The 24638-nt window shown below is 41.7% G+C and overlaps 1 protein-coding gene across 2 annotated transcripts in view; it reads right to left on the bottom strand.

Annotated features, from left to right (window-relative positions):
- The window catches only part of KCTD6 (potassium channel tetramerization domain containing 6), a 45635-nt gene extending 25264 nt beyond the window's left edge, over positions 1–20371 (bottom strand). For both annotated transcript variants that reach the window (XR_014491689.1, XM_083356084.1), the window contains exon 1: positions 20282–20371. The gene's annotated coding sequence lies outside the window, so the exon portion shown is untranslated. The remainder of the gene's footprint in view (positions 1–20281) is intronic.
- Positions 20372–24638: the final 4267 nt, after the last annotated feature.

Below are 24638 nucleotides of genomic sequence, written 5' to 3'. Positions count from 1 at the left end.
CCATTACCAATTATTCCTACTTCTGAAGGATGCAGATCTTACCAAGGTGCTACTTCTCAGTTTCACCACATGTGCCTTATTGAAATATATTTCATGGGGCTGCCCTTGAGGACCACCCGGAAGCTCCAACTGGTACAGAATGCAGCCGCGAGAGTTGTGTTGGGAGTCTCCCGATACTCCCACGTTACACCTCTGCTCTGTGAGCTGCATTGGTTGCCAGTTGTCTTCCGGGTGAGATTCAAGGTACTAGTAATGGTATTCAAAGCCCTACATGGCAGGGGTCCAGAGTACCTGAGGGAACACCTGCTGCCGGCATCGACTTCCCTCTGCCCTGTGCGTTCCCACAGAGAGGGCCTCCTCAGGGTGCCTCCGGTCAGAGAATGTCGACTGGTGGCCCCCAGGGGGAGATCCTTCTCTGTGGGCGCCCCGGAGCTATGGAATCAGTTCCCAGTTGAGCTCCGGACGGCGCCCGACCTTCGCTCCTTTCGCCGCGAGCTAAAAACATACTTTTTTGAACAAGCTGGCCTGGCCTGATGAGGGGATCGGGGGGTGGGTTTGCTATTGCTATTTATTAGGTTTTAAATATGTATTTTAGTATGTGGACATTTATTTAATTTAGTTTTAACTTTTGTAATTTGTATTTTTATTCTTGCCCTGTTCACCGCCCTGAGTCCTGCGGGAGAAGGGCGGTATAGAAATATTATTAAATAAATAAATAAATAAATATTGACTTTAGAAACCATTGTTGATCTGTAGTATAGCAGCCCAATTGCTAACCAAAGCTGGTTGCATGGAACATGATGGCTCCCTTGTTTTTTAAAAATTGACTTTCTATTTCTAAGTGCTACAGAAGATCTACTGAATATTTTTAACGCTTTGAATTGTTTGGGGCTAGAATACTTAAATGGCTAGCTTCTCCCATGTTCATTTTCTATATCCACCTACTGTATTTGTCTAATGATATCCTCTGCTATGACATTTTCTATGACCAAACAACCCCTAAGGCATGGTCTTTTGGTGGCTCACTTAAACTTGGTAATCCATTTCTTTAAAAAAAATATCTCTTTTTTAGTGTATTCCTTGTGACCCATTGGATCATCCTCTGAGAGAAAGGTAGTGTAGTCTGATGTGACCAGAATAAACATTAAATTTTGTTTTTTTTACCCCAGTGCTACATTATGGTCCCATGAACAAAACCAAAAAACCGAAAACAAATGTATTGCAGTGGCAAACAAATTTCAATAACTGGTCAATATTTACTAATCTAAAGAGATAAAAGAATTGCCATGAGCAGACCAAACAGAATGACTCTGTGTGGTCCAATTATGACTTTCCCCATTGATTTTGCTTGTGGGAAGCCAGCAGAGAATATGGTGGCAAAAGTTCTGCAACAGCCACACCTAGTGTGGATATCATAGAACAGTGGTGGTGAACCTATGGCACGCATGCCACAGGTGGCACGCAGGGCGCTCTCTGTGGGCATGCATGCCATCGCCCTAGTCCTAGGCCTTCAGCTGGCTTTTATAAAACCTTTTTTAGGCCTCCGCCGCTGTGAGCGGAGAATAAAGAAAAGGTTCAATCAATTAATTTCAACTTCTTGTGGGGAAAAAAAAGATCTTGCAAAGTTGGAATTGATTGAACTTTTTAAGTCCCACCCAGTCTGCCTTTACCACTGCAGCCACGCCCACCCAATGGGCCACACCCACCCAATGGGCCACGCCCGCCCAGCACCCAATGATACATAAGTGGGTTTTGGGTTGCAGTTTGGGCACTCGGTCTCTAAAAGGTTTGCCATCACTGTCATAGAAGTTTCGATTCCACAGGGGTTCTGGATTTTTTACTTTCTTTACATTAACGGATTTTAAATACCTTGAGTCAAAAAATGCTGTGGTGTAATGTATCACTTGGGCTAACTTGAGAGTACAAGCAGATAAATATAATGAGAGTTTTAGTAGTATATAAATTATTTACTGAAGATCTTGAGGAAAATATATGTATATAAACAGAAGGAAAAGACTCCAGAAAGGGAGGGACCAGGTAAATAAACAATGGATTTAGAAATGTGTTAAAATTATTAATAAATTAACTTTTCTAATATTTCAAAATACACAAAATACAGATATCAAAAGCAATAGACAATAAAAATAAATCCTACAATGAAATTATGAAATGCAATAAATTCCATTATTTGAAAAAAATATTAATTTAAAAAGCCCGTAAAAATAAAATAAAGCATTTAAGAAACTATTTACCTGCAAAGTGCACTCTTACCTCACTGTACACCAACTGTTAATTTCAATCAATTTATTTGTAAGCATTAGGAATTAGGAATCTATTAGGTCCCTTCATCTATTTTCCCCCTTAGAAGTGTGATATGATATATAAAAAGGAGCCATTCTTGCTTGAATCTGAAGGGAAGTCTGTCTCAATAATCTTCCAAAACTAACATTATTTATATAAGAAGGAATTAAACATAATTATAACTTACCATTTTAACTCAGCTCTTTTTAATATTCCAAATGTTTTAATTGCTGGGTTTTTGTGTTTCATGCAATGCTATAATTTGGAAAGATCCTTTTAAGTTATGAGTTGTTATAACCCACCAAATGCTCTTCAGAGACAAGACTCAGTATATGTGTTTTCAAACAAATCTGTTGATTAGGCTGGACAAACCACTGCCAACTGCAGAGGTTAATCTCAGTTCTCAATCCCCTTTAATATCAAAATAAGTTCATGAGACCTGAACATATAAAAATCTAATTTTTCTCAAGGCAGTAAATCAAGTTCAGGTGCAACTAGATCTGACTACCGTAGTTGGCTAGTTCGCTTGATCTTAACATATACAAGAAAAGATCAACTAAACCTACGCTTCAAAAAAGCTTTCTATCAACACTACAACGATCTTGGCTGAAGCCATTTTTGCTTTGTTTTCTGTTGCCACAGTACTGGGAGGGGGGATGAGTGGTTTTAAGGTTAGACTAAACAATAAATTATCCAGTGGGAACCAAGGTCATTGCTTGTCTGACTTTTGGCGGGCTGAGCCTTCCGTTAGAAAGTCCGCCAAATTATTCTATTGGGGAAAGTGGATAATTACATAGTGCTGGGGTAGGAAGTTCAATTTTGTAACATTAGGGAACTCCAGACTTGGTTTCACTTTTGACTGTGCAGATACTTTGCAGCCAATAAATATGTTCTTTAAGGAAACCTCTTGCCTTGGAGTTCTACTTTTGCTGATCTGATCTATCAGAACTATAGGCTGTTTCTTGTAAGAAAGTACAAATGAGTTGACAATGTGAAAATCCACTCAATTTTATAAATACATAAGGGAAAACAAATGGAGCCTTTGGTAGAAGCTGCTAGTAGCCTTCATTCTCTCTTTCAAAACTGAGTAACCTACTACATATTCATGAGAAAGGTTACCACAAGCAACAATTGTTTTAAAAAAAATCCTACTAGAAACTATTATAGAATTTCACTGATGTTTCATTTTATTGGATGGGATGGCCTTGGAAGTCCACTGACATCCCATGTATACTCCTTGCCTACATAGATCAGTCTGACCAATCAATTTAAATTCACTGACCAAATTTCCATTACCTTTAATATCCCCGAAGGCCTTAAAAGATAATAAACAGCAACTTTGAGGGAAGTAAAAAACATTTACATCTTCCTGTCTCCTCCATGGCAGAGGAGACAGCTTTTGATCACAAAATTGTGCAGCATCAAAATGCATAATTTATTAAAGCAATTAGTTCAGGCAAGCACTTCATAAGCCCTTTACACATGGACAGATTTGCTCAGCTCCACACAAAACACACACACATCCAGGCTTATTGATTTAGCGTAGATTTCCAGTATCACCAACTATGCAACTAGTTTTAAAATGCACCATAAAGCAAAAAGCACCAACTAGTGTACCTTGTACAGGAAAACACAGCAGGGCTGCTGATTCTGATCAACAATTTTAATCTGGAAATAATAAAGCTGTGTATTGGAAGGGAATTGTTGCACCCTGATTTTTTTTCTGCAGCTTTCAATAAAGAATTACTATAAGGCTTATATTTCTACATAAACTATAACCATCTTAAAATGAAAACGTGAAAAAATGCAGAATCAGTCCCCAGAGTAGAAGTACAAGAATAGTACATATAGGACAAGATAATATGAACAACATATCACAAAGCAAATTCTTTGTGCCAGGTGCCTGAGAATACAAAAAGGCGTATTTATTTGGCATTTGCTATGTTTCCCACATCTTGCCAACTCTGATTCCATAAAAGTAACATTGGTTCTGATTATTTATAACAATAAGAGAAAAAATATATATTTTTCAAGTTAGGATGATTTATTTATCCCTTTGCTGAAGTTAGGATTGCTAGCACATGACATTGGTATGTGTTGATGCTGATTTGTGGATTTTTGTTTATATATATGACAGTTTTGAGGTATTTTATAGCCATCTAGAGGCAGCAAAATAGGGCAGCCTGAAAGCAAAATATATATGTACATATCTTACCTCTCTTATTTACTGAAAGTTGCCTTGGCTAAGAAAGACTCCTTGCTATTTTCATGAGATACCTCAAGGCAAAACTTTTCCTGGAACAGGCAGAATACCTAACATTTTATTACTCAGATGAATAGTGTTTATAAATTAAGCTAGGGAAGATGTGTCTCTGTTAGCTAGTCGCACAACAAAATACTAACCATTTCTAGTGGAGAGGTGACCAAAAAGGTTTAAAAAAAAACCCCCAATGAAGATAGGTGATCTCTCCCCATCTTTTCAATCAATAAAAGCTTTTCTTCCCTAATTCTTGATCACAACAAGATGGGTAGGAAATCAAAAGAATTACAAAATGCAATGATAATATTCAACAATGTGGCACCAAGCTAGTTAATTTCATCATCTTAAAACAAGGGTCCCCAACCCCTGGGGTGCAGCCTACTATTGGGCCGTGCAAGGGGTGGGCAAGTACACATGTGCATCTCCACTTGTGCAAGCCGTAGGTGCTCATGAACAAAGCTCCATTTGTGTGAGCTGCTCTTGTGCATGCCTGCCATTCACGCAGAACTATACCCTCTCCCTCCCCCACTGGTCCGCCAAGCCAGAAAGATTGGGGACCGCTGCCTTAAAAGGCTTGAATTTTATAACTTATTATTTGGGGTAAAGCACTGAACTCCATAGACCCAATTTCTAAGGATTGTACACCACTCCTTTAGTCTCAACAACCTCATTTTATTGGTTTCATCTGGAACAGAATCCCTTAAAATAATTTGGCAATCGTTTTGCTTGAGTCAGTAGTTTTATGAGAGTTCCAGATTAACATTTTCTTCTAATTCCAACCTTCCCATCACTTCTTTCATTTCTCACCACCACCAAAAAAAAAATGGGCAAAAATAGAAAAACAGAGTGTATTTTAATTAATCTGGAAATATCATTTAACTAGCTTTAGCCAGATTAGGATAAAAACATAGCATATTTATCCATATATTTATTTTATTTATTAATTTATCAGGATCTATACCTTGCTGTAATCCAACATGACTAAGCAGGTTTTCAAAAACATGACTATGATGATAGGGTTTTTTTTAACAATGATATAGTTTTAGCATTACTAATAGTATCAAAACTTTATACTGAATACCAAATATTTAGGCCCTTATTGGCATCCCCTCAAAATTTGTTTTTAAAAATATTTTTTTAAAAAACCAAGAATATATAACTATATATTTTTGGACAATTCTAATCAAAACATTTTTATTGGCTTCTAGGAATGTCCTTCTTCTCTCCTTCTTCTCTCCTTTACTTCAAGAAAGAAGCTAAATGGGTATGTGATTTAGGTTATGAATGAGTTTGTGCCTACGTTTACCGGTAACACGAGCTAATTTATTAATCTGGGCAGCGATATGCTCACTGGTTTACATGCCACACACTACATTACAATTAATTCAACCATCACATGACCAAGTCTCAACTGGCTGGGTTCAAATATCATAAGCAGCTTACAAATCACTATGTCTGCATTTTCACATAGCTAAGACATAATGTAGTCTTTTGATTCAAAGTATTCTATGAACGTAGCTGTCATGGTTTGTAGGATTTCTAGATAAGGGAACAAATCATGGATTAAGCAAGCCATGGTTATTACACAATGTAAATTCAACCATTGATTTATCTTAGGCAAGATGTTTTCCATTTGTTGTTGTTAATTGCAAAGTCATGTCCGACCCATCGCGACCCCATGGACATTCCTCCAGGCCTTCCTGTCCTCTACTATCTTCTGGAGTCCATTTAAGGTCATGCCTATTGCTTCAGTGACACAATCCAGCCGCCTCATTCTCTGTCTTCCCCTTCTTCTATTGCCCTCAATCTTTCCCAGCATTAGGCTCTTCTCCAGTGAGTCCTTCCTTCTCATTAGGTGGCCAAAGTATTTGAGTTACAATTTCAGGATCTGGCCTTCTAAAGAGCAGTCTCCTCTAGGACTGACTGGTTTGATCGCCTTGCAGTCCAAGGGACTCACAGGAGTCTTCTCCAACACCATAGTTCAAAGGCCTCAATTCTTTGGTGCTCAGCCTTTCTTACGATCCAACTTTCACAGCTGTACATTGCAACTGGGAAGACCATAGCCTTGACTATACGCAATTTGTTGGCAGTGTGATGTCTCTGCTTTTTAGTGTACTCTCTACATTTGCCACGGCTTTCTTTCCCAGGAGCAAGCGTCTTTTAATTTCTTGGCTGCAGTCCCCATCTGTGGTGATCTTGGAGCTCAGGAAAATAAAATCTGTCACTACCTCCATTTCTTCCTCATCTATTTGCCAGGAATTGAGAGGGCCGGATGCCATGATCTTGGTTTTCTTAATATTAAGTTTCAAACCAACTTTTGCACTCTCCTTCTTCACTCACAACAAGAGGCTCTTTAGTTCCTCTTCACTTTCTGCCATTAGAGTGATATCATCTGCTTATCTTAGGTTGTTATTTCTCCCGACAATCTTAATTCCAACTTTTGATTCATCTAGCCCTGCCTTTCTCATGATGTGCTCTGCATATAAGTTAAACAGGCAGGGTGATAGTATACAGCCTTGCCGGACTCCTTTCCCAGTTTTGAACCAATCAGTGGTTCTGTGTCCAGTTCTCACTGTTGCTTCTTGACCCGCATATAGGTTTCTCAAGAGATAAATAAGATGGTCTGCTACTCCCATCCGCTACTCCCATCCCCTTAAGAACTTGCCACAGTTTGTTGAGATCCACACAATCAAAGGCTTTACCATAGTCAATGAAGCAGAAGTAAATGTTTTTCTGGAACTCCCTAGCTTTCTCCATGATCCAGCGTATGTTGGCAATTTAATCTCTAGTTCCTCTGCCTCTTTGAAATCCTGCCTGTACTTCTGGCAGTTCTCGATCCACACACTGCTGGAGTCTAGCTTGTAGGATTTTAAGCATAACTTTACTAGCATGTGAAATGAGTGCAATGGCACTGCCTTTCTTTGGAATTGGAATGTAAACTGATCTTTTCCAATCCTGTGGCCACTGTTGAGTTTTCCAAAGTTGCTGGCAAATTGAGTGTAGCACTTTTACTGCATCGTCTTTTAAGATTTTGAATTGGAATACTGTCACCTCCACTAACTTTGCTGTTGCTCAGCTTTTCTAAGACCCACTTCATTTCACATTCTAGGATGTCTGGCTCAAGGTCAGTGACCACCTCATCGTGGTTATCAGGGATGTTAAGCTCCTTCTTGTATAGTTCTTCTGTGTAATTTTGCCACCTCTTCTTAATCTCTTCTGCGTCTGTTAGGTCCCTGCCATTTTGGTCCTTTATCATGCCCATTTTTGCATGAAACGTTCCCTTCATCTCTCCATTGGTCCTCCCTATTCTATTGTTTTCTTCTATTTCTTTGCACTGTTCTTTTAAGAAGGCATTCTTATCTCTTCTAGCTATTCTCTGTAATTCTGCATTCAATTGGGAGTATCTTCCTTTTTCTCCCTTGCCTTTCGCTTTCCTCCTTTCCTCAGCTATTTGCAAAGCTTCCTCAGACAGCCATTTTGCTTTCTTGCATTTCTTTTCCTTTGGGATGCTTTTAGTTGCCACCTCTTGTACAATGTTGTAAACCTCCATCCATAATTCTTCAGGCACTCTGTCTATCAGATTTAATTCCTTAAATCTGTCACCTCTACTGTATATTCAACAGGGATATGATTTAATTCATACCTGAGTGGTCTAGTGCTTTTCCCTACTTTCTTCAGTTTAAGCCTAAACTTTGCAAGGAGAAGCTCATGGTCTCAGCCACAGACAGCTCCTGGTGTTGTTTTTACTGACTGTATAGAGCAGGGGTCGGCAACCTGAAAAAGCAAAAGAGCCACTGGGAACCGGTTCTATCACACATAAAAAAAGTGGGAGCATGCACAAAACGTTTTGTTTTTTGCGCATGCGCATACATGGACGCACGCGCACGGTTCCCACTTTTTTATGTGGACGCACCTGCGCGGTGGCGGTGACGGGTCTCCCGGATGACGGGTGCTGGGTTGTGCCGACACCTTCAGCCCGGGCGCCGCCGGAGCCACCCCCAGGACCTCCAAACTGCCACCCGTTCGGAGAAGTGCCCGTTTGCAGACCTGCTGCCGCCGGTTTGTAAAGCTGCCGCGGCCCGTTTGCAGAGATACCGCCTTCGGAGGAAGGCGGCAGTTTGCAAACGGGCTGCGGCAGCTTTCCAAAAGGGCGGTGCCACTGCCCGTTCCGAGAGGTGCGCAAGCAGGTCTCCAAACCTTTGGAGAGCTGCGCACGCACCTCCGCCCATTTGCAGACCTGCTGCCGCCGATTTGGAAAGCTGCCGCAGCCTGTTTGCAGGCTGCCGCCTTCTTCCGAAGGCGGCAGCTCTGCAAACGGGCCGCGGCAGCTTTCCAAAGCGCTGCACTTTTTGAAAGCTGCCGCGGCCCATTTGCAGAGGGCGGCAGCTCTGCAAACGGGCCGCGACAGCTTTCCAAAGCGCCGCCCTTTTGGAAAGCTGCCACGGCCCGTTTGCAGGCTGCCGCCTTCCTCCGAAGGTGGTAGCTTTGCGAACGGGCCACGGCAGCTTTCAAAATGGGCGGCACCACTGCCCGTTCCGAGAGGTGCACGCGCAGCTCTCCAAAGGTTTGGAGAGGTGCGCACGCACCTCCGCCCGTTCAGAGAGCTGCGCGCGCACCTCCGCCCGTTCGGAGAGGTGCACATGCACCTCTCCAAACGGGCGGCACCACTCTCCGTTTGGAGAGGTGCGTGCACACCGGGCGACTGGGAGCCGCAGGAGACGGCTTAAAGAGCCGCATGCGGCTCCTGAGCCACGGGTTGCTGACCTGTGGTATAGAGCTTCTCCATCTTTGGCTGCAGAGCACATAGTCAATCTGATTTTTGTGTTGACCGTCTGGTGATGTCCATGTGTAAAGCCGTCTCTTGGATTGTTGGAAAAGAGTGTTTGCTATGACCATCGTATTCTCTTGACAAAATTCTATCAGCCTGTGCCCTGCTTCATTTTGTACTCCAAGGCCAAACTTGCCTGTTATTCCACTTATCTTTTGGCTTCCTACTTTAGCATTTCAATGATGATGATGATAAGGACATCATTTTTTGGTGTTAGTTCTATAAGGTGCTGTACGGCTTCATAGAACCGGTCAATTTCATCCTGTTCAGCACCAGTGGTTGGGACATAGACTTGGACTACTGTGATACTGAATGGTTTGCCTTGGATTTGAACTGAGATCATTCTGTCATTTTGGGGATTGTATCCCAGTATTGCTTTTCCTACTCTTTTATTCACTATGAAGGCTACTCCATTTCTTCTGAGGGATTCTTGCCCGCAGTAGTATACCTGATGGTTATCTGAATTAAATTCACCCATTCCTGTCCATTTTAGTTAGCTGATTCCTAAGATGTCGATGTTCAGTCTTGTCATGGAACCTGGGTCATTCCGTTTGCAATTTGCCACCAATGGGCAGATTTTCTACCCATCTAGGAAACTGAAAAGCATTTTGACTTTTTGAAACCTGGCCACTTTTTAGTCTTGACTAAAAATCCCAAAATTTCAAAAGGTCTCTTTTAAAAGAATTTACCCAACAAGAGGCTGAAACTTTCATTACACAACTCCGTGCTGTCAGGCTCTCAAGCTGTTCCCAGACTGACAATTACATCCCATTATGCCAAGCTTCCTGCCTCTGGCACTGAAATGTTTTATATATTTAACAGATGGAGCATGTGTCCTAGCTTCAAGGAGAACTACAGTGCTATTTCTGCTGAATTTCTTCCCTTACAAACCGAATTTGGCAGAAGAAAGAAAAGAGAAAAATATAAGAGGAGGTGAAGGAGGAGAGATATTTTCAGAGAGCCGCTCGAAGCAAGAGGAATCAAAGTTAGTACAAAATATAATAATAGTACAAAGGAAGTATTCTGATGACTTTGAATGGGCACACCACGGCATTTTTCATCTACTAGGTCACATCTTACTCCTTGATCCCCTTCTCTCAGATTATCCAGGTCTTGCTGATTTTTAGACAAAGAATGCTAAACTGAGACCCGTTACCTGAGGGATCCTAAAACTTGGCAGTTTTGTTTTGCTGGTAGACTGTAAGATTTCATACACTGACAAAACTGTCCAGACATACAGCAACAAAAGACATGATTCTATCAGCAACAGTGTTCCACCACCAAAACTTTAAGTTACAATAGTGATAGATAAAGAAGGAACAGAAGAGTACATTTATACTGCACTTCTGCAAACTCTGCCTATCCACTCAATGGCATCAGGGCATTATAACATCATTAACGACAGAATTTTACCCCAGCGCTATATGTAAAATATTTTGTGTTACTAAATGGAAAGGGAAGTGGTGGAAAAGAGACACTATCTCTTTAATTGTTTGGTCCATATCATTAAAGACAGATTATTGCAGTGAAGGTTGTTGAGAGCGTGGTGCCGCACCAGCTTCCCTTGTTCCTGGAGGAAACTGATTATCTAGACCCGTACCAATCGGGCTTTAGGCCCGGGTACAGCACAGAGACAGCACTGGTCGCGCTGGTGAATGATCTCTGGAGGGCTTGGGACAGGGGTTGCTCCTCTGTCCTAGTCCTGTTAGATCTCTCAGCGGCTTTTGATACCATCGACCATGGTATCCTACTGCGGCGTCTCAGGGGGATGGGAGTGGGGGGCACTGTTTTACAGTGGTTCTCCTCCTACCTCCTGGGCCACTCGCAGTCGGTGTTGACAGGAGGGCAGAGGTTGGCCCCAAGGTCACTTGTTTGTGGAGTTCCTCAGGGGTTGGTCCTCTCCCCCCTCCTGTTCAACATCTATATGAAGCCGCTTCTTTCCACCCCGAACCAACCCAGCGATGCACTCAACGTGATGTCCCGTTGCCTAGAGGCGGTCCGGGTTTGGATCGGCAGAAACAGGCTTCGACTCAATCCCACCAAGACTGAGTGGCTGTGCATACCAGCATCTTGGATGAACCAGTTTTGTCCATCTTTAACTATGGGGGGTGAGGTGTTACCCCCCCCCCATTGATAGGGCTCACAACTTGGGCGTCCTCCTGGATTCACGGCTCACTTTGGAAGATCATATAGGAGCTGTGACCAGGGGGGCTTTTGCCCAAGTTTGCATGGTGTGCTAGTTGCGGCCCTATCTGGACCGAGATGCCCTACGCACAGTCACTCATGCGCTCGTGACCTCCTGGTTAGACTACTGCAATGCTCTCTACATGGGGCTGCCCTTGAGGACCACTTGGAGGCTTCAACTGGTGCAGAATGCAGCCGCGCGAGTTGTGATGGGAGTTTCCCGATACTCCCATGTAACGCCTCTCCTCCGCGAGCTGCATTGGCTTCCGGTTGCCCTCCGGGTGAGATTCAAGGTGCTGGTGATGACCTATAAAGCCCTAAATGGCATGGGTCCGGACTATCTTCGGGAGCACCTGCTGCCGGCATCAATCTCCCATCGTCCTGTACACTCCCACAGGGAGCTAGGGTGCCGCCGGTCAGTGAGTGCCAGTGGGTGATCCCCAGGGGGAGGGCGTTCTCTGTGGGCACGCCTGCCCTGTGGAATGACCTGCCTGTGGAATGACCTGCCTGTGGAACTCTGGACCGCCCCCGACCTTCGTTCGTTTCGCCGGGACCTAATAACCTGGTTGTTTGATTTATCTGGCCTGGACTGAGGGGTTTTAAATTTTTAAATTTAAATTTTAAATTTGGGCTATTGTTATTTAATCCTATTTTAATTTTATCTTAACCTTTGTACTGTTTTAACTGCTTTTAACTTTGCCCTGTAAACCGCCCTGAGTCCTTCGGGAATAGGGCGGTATAGAAATCTAATAAATAAATAAACCCCCGGTCCATGGACCGGTACTGGGCTGCGGCATGCTAGCAACCAGTCCGCAGAAAAAAGCAAAGCCCCATCTGCGGGATACAGGCAAACCCCTCCGGTCTGCGGAAAAACCTCTCTCCATGTAACCGGTCCCTGGTGCCCAAAGGTTGGGAACCTCTGGACTATTGGATATATTATATCAGCTCCCAATCATGATGCATCAGCTCCAATATATGAATACTATCCTGGAAGATCACAATCCACATGATAGAAACCAGCTGCTTTTCTTTTTGCCTTACGTTACAGTTAAAAAGGTAAAGGTAAAGGTAAAGGTTCCCCCGCACATGCGTGCTAGTCATTTCCGACTCTAGGGGCCGGTGCTCATCTCTGTTTCAAAGCCGAAGAGCCAGCGCTTGTCCGAGGACATCTCCATGGTCATGTGGCTGGGATGACTAGACGCCAAAGGCGCACGGAACGCTGTTACCTTCCCACCATAGTGGTCCCTATTTTTCTACTTGCATTTTTACATGCTTTCGAACTGCTAGGTTGGCAGAAGCTGGGACGAGTAACAGGCGCTCACTCTGTTACGCGACACTCAGGATTCGACCCGCCAAACTGCCGACCTTCTGATCGACAAGCTCAGCGTCCCAACCCACTGAGCCACCGTGTCCCTATGTTACAGTTACTGCTTACCTATAGAAGCACTAATGAAGGGGAACAAAGAGAAAAAGCACTTCAGAAAAAGCAGGAACACTCTTAGGAAGTTGAGTGTATTGATGAAAGAGCCATACTTTAACAAGTATTTCATCATCAGGAAACCAAGCACAGATACTTATCATGGACTCTCAAGCCTATTCAGTGACCAGGCTGCTCCTCAGGAGAAAACTGTTCCAAGAGAATTGGCTGACCAATGACCTCAACTGTGTCCAAATACAAAAGCCCACCTTTACTTGCACACTTGTGCAAGAATTCTTGACACTAAGCAACATTTTTAAAAGATACAGAATTACACTGTAAATTGGCCTTAAGCTTGAGTTGCCCGCAATTGCGGGTATCACCATATACTTATGTTGTGAAGGGGTTGATGGGTAAGCGTAGGTTGCAGATGGCTACAGAGGGGCCAAGGAACACACTTCCCAAAGTCCTGACTGCGAACAGTGAGAAGGTGCGCCTCCTAATGTGCTGATTGATCTAACTTCCTGTTCTGTGCTTTGCTGTTTGAGCACTCCCTAGCCAGAACTAACTTTTGTAGACGCATAAATGCAACAGCTAGCAACAGATGCATATGTTCCCTGACCTGCAGTGATGGAGATGTCTAATCCGGCTTTACTCTGATGCAGCACTCTACTCTGAAGCAAAATTTTGTAATTGCATGTTCCAGCTATACCGTGACCGTTAAGCAACCCTTATTTTATAAATTAAATTAAATCAGATTTAGATTTTATGGCCATTTCCAGTTTTAGAATATGACCCTCTTTCTTCATAATAAACTTGCTTCACAATAAAATACAATATTACTTTCCAACTACAAGCAAGAAATTTAAATGTTCAGGATTCAAAAGACTTTGGCTCCATTCTACTATTTCTATCTTGTATATGATTATAGTAGCATAGTTTAGACCATCTGTAAATCCAGTGGGGCCATGGAGGATATAAAATAGCAAAATTTTGTTGACATCTACGAAGCACAAATGGACAGCAAAAAACCCCACTATTTATCTAATGCAGGAAGTACCTGTAGAGTACAAGTATAGATTGAGTACAACAAGATGAAAGGGCAGGAAAGGAAGGGTTACTGTAGGGCATACATGTGTAAACAAGACTCAGAATAACAAAAACATTTTCTTCATATTCTTGAAGAAATAGCTTCTCTCTGATTTCCATTGACCAGCTCACTGCTTTAACCCTCATCCCTTCCATGTAACTTATCCTCCAAAAACTAAGGTTCATGATCAGATAACATTCAAACACACAGGATCAATGACTGATCTAGGTAGCATTTGGCTGTGGGAATCCCTTCAAGGTGTTTCTTACCCAGACACAACAAAGTTGAGTTAGTCTCTGTAAAGTTAGAGAGTTTGAAGGAGTTATTTACATTGCCACCAGCCTCCCGTTCAGTGCTGGCATTCCAAGTAGATGGTTGTTTAGCTTCAACCTGAACACATCCAATGAAAGTGAACTTACCACATTGGAAAACTGCATCTGTTGAGTTAAATTCTGCTTTCTTGTAGCTTAAATCCACTATTTCAGAAAAAGACACGAGATCCTGACCTTTTTTAATGTGAACATTTCAAAATAATTCCTTTCTATTAGTCTCCTTCCCTATCCTCTGTTCTCATTATTTTTTATTATAAGTTTTATTAATTTTATACTATTTACATTCAAATATTTGTGAAGCAATACAGTGGTTGGGTAATCAAAAGTAAACAATATCAAAGAACAAGTTATTTGTACATAGCTCAGGTTACATCAACAAAAATTCCCTCTCCTCTTCCCTTAGCTATAACATAGCCAAATTAATCAAATTAATACATTTCTAATTGTGACCCAGTCAATTAAAATAATTTTCAATATATTTTCACTAATACATATCAATATCTTGCTTTTAGGTTTTACCTAATTGCAATAAAATAATCTAGAGTAGCCTATAATAAATGGAAGAAAGCTTACTTGTTGGGTAACCCACATTTCCCTATTTCAATAAAGAGTAATTATCCTGTCTACAAAAGTTAATTGTTCATTTCAAAACATTCTTATTTTTTTCCAAAAACGTCTATTTATTATCTTAACAATTCACTGCATAGCAAAGTATGTTATATCTTTCCAAATTCTATAACATATATCGATATATCGATTCTAATAACCAACTTTCCTTTAAAAGTTAAATACAAGATGAGTTTCTGTCTATATCATTACAACTAATATATCCTATATGTCGTCTTAACCGTTCATCAATTGTTAAAATACTATCTTTCGTTATATCATTCCAAATTCTATAATATAGTTCAGAATTATATTCTAGAAGCTTAATTTTGTTTTCCCTTACAGATCTAAAACCTAAATGTAAAATCAGTTATATTTTTTAGAGATTCCTCTTAATCCATTAAAAGATATTTTTAAACTCTATCCTTAGGAATCCCAAAGAAGAAACAATTTAAATTTCAATTTTTTAAATCTAACTCTTGCCTTCCTTTTCTGCCAGTCAGGCTTCCCTTTTGGCATATTTAAATTCTCAAATGTATCTCCCTTTCTCCCTATATCTCTTATTTGAATCCAGGGAGAGCATCCAAATGTCAGTTTTGCAAAGAAAGTGTCCCCTTTGTAACCATTGAAGTTTTGCTTAAATAGTTCAGTTTTTGATGATTGATGCAATATAGTTGTCATTAGATCAGTCAGGTCTTTTCCTTCTTCCAATTCCATCTGGGTTAGGTAGAAAGTAGTAGCTGGGGTTATGGTTGTCGTTTGATTAGCTGAATTCTCAATATAGTGCATTTGAAGGCCTTTAATGTCTTCACTCTTAATGTTGCTCCTCATTTAAGGTCACAGTTTGATTTGGTGGCTTTAAATTGTCAGATTTTTCTTGCAGTTTGGCTTTAATTTGCTCTGTCAATGCCAAAATCGTGTCCAGTATCAGTTTGTAGTTAAGTGGTGGGATATATTCATCCATTTCGTTGTTGTTTGCAGCTAAATCTTCCATGGAGGCTATTGTAATAAGAGTCAAAGATTATCCACCTCCAAAAGAGTTGTTTTCAATGCCAGGTGTTCCCACGCTTATCTTTAAAAGTGATGTCAAGGACAGCTCTGTTATTCAGTCAGCATTCACAGTAGAAAAAAAAATACTTGCTGTACCAAGTTTTGCCACAAGATGTCATCAATAGCATATAACAGTGGTGGCAAATCTATGGCACGCATGCCAGAGGCGGCACTCAGAGCCCTCTTTGTGGGCACACATGCCATGCCCTGGAGATGGCAACCGTCCCTCTTCAGCCAGCCGCCCGAGGTCCCATATGGCTGGATGCATCCCAGCACGGCTGGTTTCCCTCCCCCCTGTCCCATCCCTCCTGGCCTCGCATGCTCTCCTTTTCCTGGGCACAACCCACTGCATCGCCTCCTCAGCTGTCAGCCAGCTGTCCAGCTCAGAGGCAGCTTCTCTGAACTACTGGCGGCGGGCTGCAAAGCTCCAGTTATAGAGTCAGTATGATTCTGTGTGACCTAGACCTCTTTCCATTTCCTATATTTTTTCTTACAGCTTGATTTTTTCACTAAGCCATGGGGGTCAAACTGCCAGCCCGCGGACTGGTTTCATCAAACCGAAGTCGTGCCCACCCCACTGCTGGCAATGCAAAGAGTCGTGATACGTCACGACACGTCACATGACGAGTTTGACACCCGTGCACTAAGCTTTTCATGTAACCACATTAGCTTCTTCTGCTGTTTTTTTTTTCATCTCAATAAAATTGTTTACAATTTCCTTTTAATATCTCCATCTTTAAAAACCCCTTTTCCAGCAGTTTCTCTTTCAAGGACATCCTACTTTTAACTGCTCCTTTTATTTGGACTAGATGACTTGCAAGATCTCTTCCAACTTTATTATTATATTATTGTTGTTATTGTTAGTATTGTTATTGTCATTATTATTATTTAATTTGCCTTTTAGAATGCATTTGTGGTTACACTAAGTTTTAGGTTCCTTAAAATCAAGCATTAAATATAGGATTTAAATTGTAAGCCACCCAGAGTCACTTTGCAGAGTGAGAAGGACAGCATGTAAGTTTAATAAATAAATTACATATTGTAAGTTTTCCCCAATGTTCCTACTCTTTCCTTAGTAAAGTCTTCCTTACCAATTAGCATATAGCCTTACTGGGGAATTTTTTCCTGGCTGAAGAGCAGCACATCAATGCTTTAAATTAATAAAATCCCTGTAGAAAATACCAAGATTCATAGTTTGAGGTAACATAACTGCTTTTCAATAAGCGCAAGGAATGAGACACAGTACATTTTTAATATTCCTAAATGAGCAATCACAGTGTTCCTCCAGCTATACTCACCACTATCCATTATCTTTAGCAGTAACTCAGCTACTCTAGGTGTACTACAGAGGTCTGGCTTTTTTTCTTGGCTGAGAATTTTCCTTAGCTTACTATACTACCACCTCTAAGCTTAAAAAAAACCACCCCAAATTATTGACAGAGCAAGGAAGATACGACCAAAACCTAAATTTGATTTTTGATCATGTACGTTTAAAATAATCAGCTACACTCACGTATATAGCAATTCCTCCTTACGTTATTCTGAAAAATCTTTCCATCACAGATTTTCAGACAACTTATCTATTAGCTGATCAATAGCTGTAGGAAATTGGTTTTTGAAACGAGGAAAAGAAAACCAAGAGAGAAAAGTGAAAACTGCAATATTTCTATTGCTAATAGTTATTCAACACTGTATTTCAGGATGCATTACTACTTCTTGCCTTAGCAATGCTACACCAAAGAGTAGTGTCCTGGGTAGGTAGAATATGCAGCAATCCCTTATGGAATCTCACAAAGCCAAAAAATCTTCTATTCATAACTGAATTATGAATTACAACTTATTGATTGAAAAACGGTTTATAAACCTTCAGTAATATTCTAACTGGCAGGCAACCATTAACTGTTTAACAGAGCACTAAGACCGGACATCAGAACTTGTTTGAAATTTTAAATTAGCCATGCATGAGCCTCAGGGAAATCTTTCAATTTTAGCCCCAATTTATGTACTTTAAATTCAAACAATTTGAGCAGCATAGCTGTTATTTTTATGATATAAATCTTTACACAATTTGCATGCTGGATACATAGAATATGCTGAACAAGAAACATGCATGGACATGGCTGGTAGGGAGGGAATAATAAATGAATAATCTGTGAAATAAAGTCGACAACATTGAGTACATCTGTGTCACACCTAAAAATAGTTTTGTGAATGACCACTGTTAATAATTTCTACATTTCATTTCACTTCCTTCTGAACTTAACATTTATCATTCTTCTATCACCAGAAAAACTTGTATGACACCCCATTCTCAATGACTGGGCAGTTCACAACTTAATCAGTAATCCAAGTAATATAATTAATTGAACAGCCTTTCAAATATCATAAAATAATCATAAATGGATTGAAGCTTCTAAGTCAAAACTATGAGAATGATATATATACTAGTACACCATTAAAATATACTACTTATTCCAAGTTGCTACGTTCTGAATAGAATTACTCGAATGTTTAGTTTAATGACACCAATTCAGAACTCATCTTCCATTATCTATGAGAGTTTCCAAATTGATCCATCAATTTGCAACATTTACTGATCCTCTTGCTGAGAAGTCTGAACCTGTCATTAGGAAGGTTGAGATAAACAAAACTTGTTGACTCAGGTCAACCTTCAGGACAAACAACTCTCTACTTATTTATTACTATTAAATATTACTATAACATCACAACAGGAACTGAAATCTGAATTTTCTGATCCAAGCATCAGGATCTATTTGAAACTGATCTTCCCCTACAAGTACTTACTATACATGTGAACCTCTATTTTGATGCACAAAGCAACCAGACTGGCTCTGGTCAGATTTAGGCTTTATTCCTATGACATAAATAAAATGAAACTACACCAAATTTTTAAATAACTTGACTATATAAGTCTACTGAAATCATGCATCATAAAAGCCCAGTTTGGGTTGGCACGTACATTCAGGATCATAAAAGCCCAGTTTGGGTTGGCACGTACATTCAGGATCGTACAATCAGTACAGAACAGAAAGTGAAATATAAGTGAAAACTGATTCACTGAATGTGAAATGGATTTTCTGCAATGCAATAAATATTCTGACTGGAAACCACAATTGACAAGCAACAAATTAAAAATTTCTATTATTTTATCTTCAAAACTACGTTACATAACAACGTTCGGCTACCTTGGGACTTTAAAAGGAATGCATAGAGGACGGTTACAGAGAAAGCCCTGTGATCATAGAATATATAATCCAGTTGGACTTGCAAGGAAAATTGCACACTTTTTCTTCAGCACATCTTCCCTGCTTATGCATTCTTGAGGTGTCTCGTGCACACAACGTGGATTCTAATTCCTTGCGGATGCACCCCTTCCTTCCACTTCACCTCACCAGCTCCCAACCCTCCAGGCACCTTCTACCTATTATTTCAGGCATTCAACCCACTCCGTTTCGAACGCCCTTCTTTATTATTATTTTTTTAAGTTTAAACTTTAGACACATAGTCCGCTTGCCCAACCTAGTCCCCAAAGAGGGAATAAATACACTGCTGACTCTCCTTCGCTATGGCAGCTGGCTGTGATGCAAGAGGCAGCCCCACGCATCTGGAGGGCACCCGCTGGGCGGTTGCCTTTCGCCTAACCATGCTTGCTCAAGCACTTTTATTTCTTGAAAAGCAACTTTAAGATCCCGCTTTGGTGACAGGTACGAAACTCGCACGCCACGATGGGTTCATTCCTCAACGGCGTGGGGGAAGGAAGAGTCCCACGACGAGCCACCCCACTATGAAGATAACCGCCGGAGGAGAGACGGACAGACGGCAGTGGGGAAAGCAGCAGCATCCGAGGTTGCAGAGCTCCCTCTTCGCCCTGTTTAATACACCGCTCGCATCCCCACGCTGCAAGTTAGCCCCCTTCCTCAAAAGAAAGAGCCAGCCCGCCTTCCTCTCCCCGAGCGGAGCCCGGCTCTCAATCCCCGCGAAGAGCCCGGGAGCTCCAACGCTCCCCTTTCCCTTTCTCTCCCAAAGGGAGCCCTCGGCGCCCAGGCAGTACAACTCCGCATCTCCTCCTGACCCTCCCCCCACCTCCGAGAGCGCAGGGCTCTCTCGCCCCTTCCCCTAAGCGCCCGACCTCCCCTCATAAAGACAGCGCTCCGGGCTTCCCGCCATCTTAAGTCCCGCTGGCTTTACGCACCCGGGATTGTGCCGTTCCGCAAGCTCCATCCGTCTCTCCCGCTCGCGCTCTCCACCGCCGCTGGGCTCAGGAGAGGCCGGTGGGTGCGAGCACAACCGAGCCTGAATCCGCTTACGTGTCTGGCTCCTCCCCGACGCCGCCTTCTCCTCCTCCTCCTCCTCCTCGCCCCTCGGAGCCTGTTTGCTCTGGCCTGAGCGGGGAGCGAAAGGAGTAGGGAAACCTTGCCGGCAAGGCTGGGTAGCGACGGCCCCCGAAGGCAAGACTGCCAATGCGTTTCGCATCCCGCGTCTTGCAAGGCCTTTGTTGGAGAGTCTCTCTCTTTCTCTCTCCCCCTCTCTCTGCCTCCCTCGTCCGGCAGTACCGAACAGCGGGAGCGCATTTCGACGCTGAACGTGTTTATTATTGGGGTTTTTTATTGTGGATTTTTATATTACTATCTATTGTTTTAGCTCGGGCTCCTATTTAATTCTTTTTTTAATTTTTGTACTCTGTATTTTTATATGTGCCCTGTTCACCGCCCTGAGTCCTTCGGGAGAAGGGCGGTATACAAATATAATAAATAAAATAAAATAAAATAATAAATATTAAAGCTTCATGAAATCTGCTATGTAGCAAACGGGTTTTATCTCAGGGTAAATGGCTGCGCAGCCAGATGCGGCCAATTTATTCCAAAGGTATTCCAAACTGTGTGGAAAATCTAGTTTTACGATATATTCCTATCTGCCGACCTCTAGTTCTAATCTACATCATTCACTCTTGCATATGTTGGTCTAGATTTGCACATGGTTGTCTGCAGCGTTGTTTCACGCATAGTGAGGCACAGTTCTATGGGGCTCAGCTTACCTCTTCTATGGCCTGCGCTGCAGGATCGTTGAGGGCTACTGAAGAATGCGATCTGCAGATGATACCACTCTAATGACATAAAGTGAAGAATTAAAGAGCCTCTTGTTACGGGTGAAGAGGGAGAGTGCAAAAGTTGGGTTGAAACTTAACATTAAGAAAACCAAGATCATGGCATCCAACCCTCTCAATTCCTGGCAAATAGATGGGGAAGAAATGGAGGTAGTGACAGATTTTATTTTCCTGGGCTCCAAGATCACCACAGATGGGGACTGCAGCCAAGAAATTAAAAGATGCTCCTGGGAAAGAAAGCCATGGCAAATGTAGACAGTACACTGAAAAGCAGAGACATCACCCTGCCAACAAAAGTGCATATAGTCAAGGCTATGGTCTTCCCAGCTACAATGTACGGCTGTGAAAGTTGGATCGTAAGAAAGGCTGAGCGCCAAAGAATTGAGGCCTTTGAACTGTGGTGCTGGAGAGTCCCTTGGACTGCAAGGCGATCAAACTGATCAGTCCTAGAGGAGATCAACCCTGACTGCTCTTTAGAAGGCCAGATCCTGAAGTTGAAACTCAAATACTTTGGCCACCTAATGAGAAGGAAGGACTCACTGGAGAAGAGCCTAATGCTGGGAAAGGTTGAGGGCAAGAGAAGAATGGGACGACAGAGAATGAGGTGGCTGGATGGAGTCACTGAAGCAGTAGGCGTGAGCTTAAATGGACTCCAGAAGATGGTAGAGGACAGGAAGGCCTGGAGGAACGTTGTCCATGGGGTCGCGATGGGTCGGACACAACTTTGCAGCTAACAACAACAACAACAAAATTCTCTACATTAATGATGCCATCTATTACACCGTGGGGATCCCTTCTTAGGGTAACTCTTTGGAGCATTGTGTACTGTGGAAATGTCTATTCCAACCTTTAGAGGGAGCTTTTTTTTAACACTGGAAGGAAAATAAATAAGAATTGTTGGGTGGTTGTTGTTGTTGTTTTTTGGAAAAAAATGAGAAGATACTGCAAGTAATTTTTTTCATCCCCAGTAAATTTCTCAGAATTTCATAGCCCTATGAGGTAGGTTGAACTGAGAGTTGAGTAGTCGGCAGAAAAATGGCCCTTTCAGGTTTGTATATCTCTCACCTATACCCAACACTTTTCAATACCACGTGTTATATCATAATTTGTTTATAACTGATTTATTTATGACACTTTATAGTCCACCAGCCACAATCTTAAACATAGCCTCTCTCATGGTTAGAACCTACAAGAGGTGGAAACCAAACACAAGAACCTGAAAGTCATAAGAACCTTAGTTTCTCTTTCCCTGGATGAATTTTATATTGGATACTTCAGAGCCATGTAATACAGAAGGGCTATCAGGAGTAGGCAACCTTGTCTCTTTTATGACTCGTTGACTTCAACTCCCAGAATTCCTGAGCCAGCTGGCTCAAGAATTCTGGGAGTTGAAGTCCACGAGTCATAAAAGAGACAAGGTTGCCTACCCCTGGCTAGCTGATGGCCTTGAATTCTTAGGAGGGCAGATGGTAGCCCTGCCAGGTAATCACTGACTTACAACTGGGACACAAATTTCCATTGCCAAGCAAGGTGATTGTTAAATTAGTCATGCCCGATTATACTTGGATTTCAGTAAGGCATTTGATAAAGTAGATCACAACCTACTACTTGATAAGATAGAAAAATGTGGGTTAGATAGCATCATCACCAGATGGATTCGTAGCTGGCTGACAGGCCATACTCAGCGTGTGGTCCTCAATGGAACTGCATCTACATGGAAGGAAGTGTGTAGTGGGGTGGCCCAGGGCTCTGTTCTGGGCCCAGTGCTCTTCAACATCTTCATCAATGATTTGGATGATGGGATAGATGGGGAACTCATCAAATTTGCAGACGACACCAAGCTGGCAGGAATAGCCAATACTCCAGAAGATAGGCTTAAAATACAGGAGCATCTGGACAGACTCGAATACTGGGCGCTATCTAACAAAATTAAATTCAATGGTGAAAAAGTAAGGTTCTGCACTTAGGCAGGAAAAATCAAATGCACAGGTATAGTATAGGTGGTACCTTGCTCAATAGTAGTAACTGTGAGAGGGATCTCGGAGTCCTAGTAGACAATCACTTCAATATGAGCCAGCAGTGTGCTGCAGCTGCCAAAAAAGCCAACATGGTGCTAGGCTGCATTAACAGAGGGATAGAATCAAGATCACATGAAGTACTAATACCACTTTACAATGCCTTGGTAAAGCCACACCTGGAATACTGCATCCAGTTTTGGTCACCACGATGTAAAAAAGATGTTGAGACTCTAGAAAGGGTAAAGAGAAGGGCAACAAAGATGATTGGGGGACTGGAGGCTAAAACATATAGGGAACAGTTGCTGGAATTGGGTATGTGTAGTTTAACGAAGAGAAGGGTGAGGGGTGACATGAAAGCAGTGTTCCAATATCTCAGGGGCTGCCACAAAGAAGAGGGAGTCAAGCTATTCTCCAAAGCACCTGAAAGCAGGAGAAGAAGCAATGGATGGAAACTAGTCAAGGAGAGAAGCAACCTAGAACTAAGGAGAAACTTCCTGACAGAACAATTAACCAGTGGAACAAACTGCCTCCAGAAGTGGTGAATGTTCCAACACTGGAAGTTTTTAAGAGGAAACTGGACAGCCATTTGCCTGAAATGGTATAGGGTTTCCTGCCTGAGCAGGGGGTTGGACTAGATGTCCTCCAAGGTCCCTTACAACTACTTCTTTTTCTTCTTCTTCTTCTTCTTCTTCTTCTTCTTCTTCTTCTTCTTCTTCTTCTTCTTCTTCTTATTATTATTATTATTATTATTATTATTATTATTATTATTATTATTATTATTATTATTATTATTAGACTTTTTGCCCCCAAGTTAATTACTGCAGTTAAGTGAATTATGCAGTTGTTAAACAAATCTGGCTTCCCCCACTGACTTTGCTTGTTGAAAGCCAGCTTGAATGTTGCAAATGGCAATCGATCTCATGATGCTGCAAGCATCATAAATACATGCTGGTTGCCAAGTGCCAGAATTTTGATCATGTGACTGTGGGGAATGCTATGATGATTGTAAATACAAGGATCAATTGTAAGTCACTTTTTTCAGCACCATTGTAACTTCAGTCACTAAACAAATGACTGTAAGTTGCAGACTATCTGTAATTGTTGCAAAAATATCTTTCCACAGGGAATAATTTTGCCCCCATAATTCAGAAACAAAGAAAGTAATAAGCCAACCAATCAACCAACCTAGTGTGATACGCTAGTCTAGATGGTTGGGAATTAACTGACCTATCTGCATTGTTCCATCCAAATGTTAGGTACCATATGTCACATTCCACATTTTCACGAATCCCTAAATGAATAGAAGCTATCACAACCTCTACAAGGAAAAGAGTTAAACGTAACACCTTTTTGCAAATCTGAACACTTACCTAACTATTCATGTGCAGCTGTTAACAGATTCAAAATAAGAAAACAATATGGCAAGT

The sequence above is a fragment of the Vipera ursinii genome, assembly GCF_947247035.1.
Source record: "Vipera ursinii genome assembly, chromosome: 2".
Classification (NCBI taxonomy): domain Eukaryota; kingdom Metazoa; phylum Chordata; class Lepidosauria; order Squamata; family Viperidae; genus Vipera; species Vipera ursinii.
This window is presented reverse-complemented; position numbering and strand designations above follow the sequence as displayed.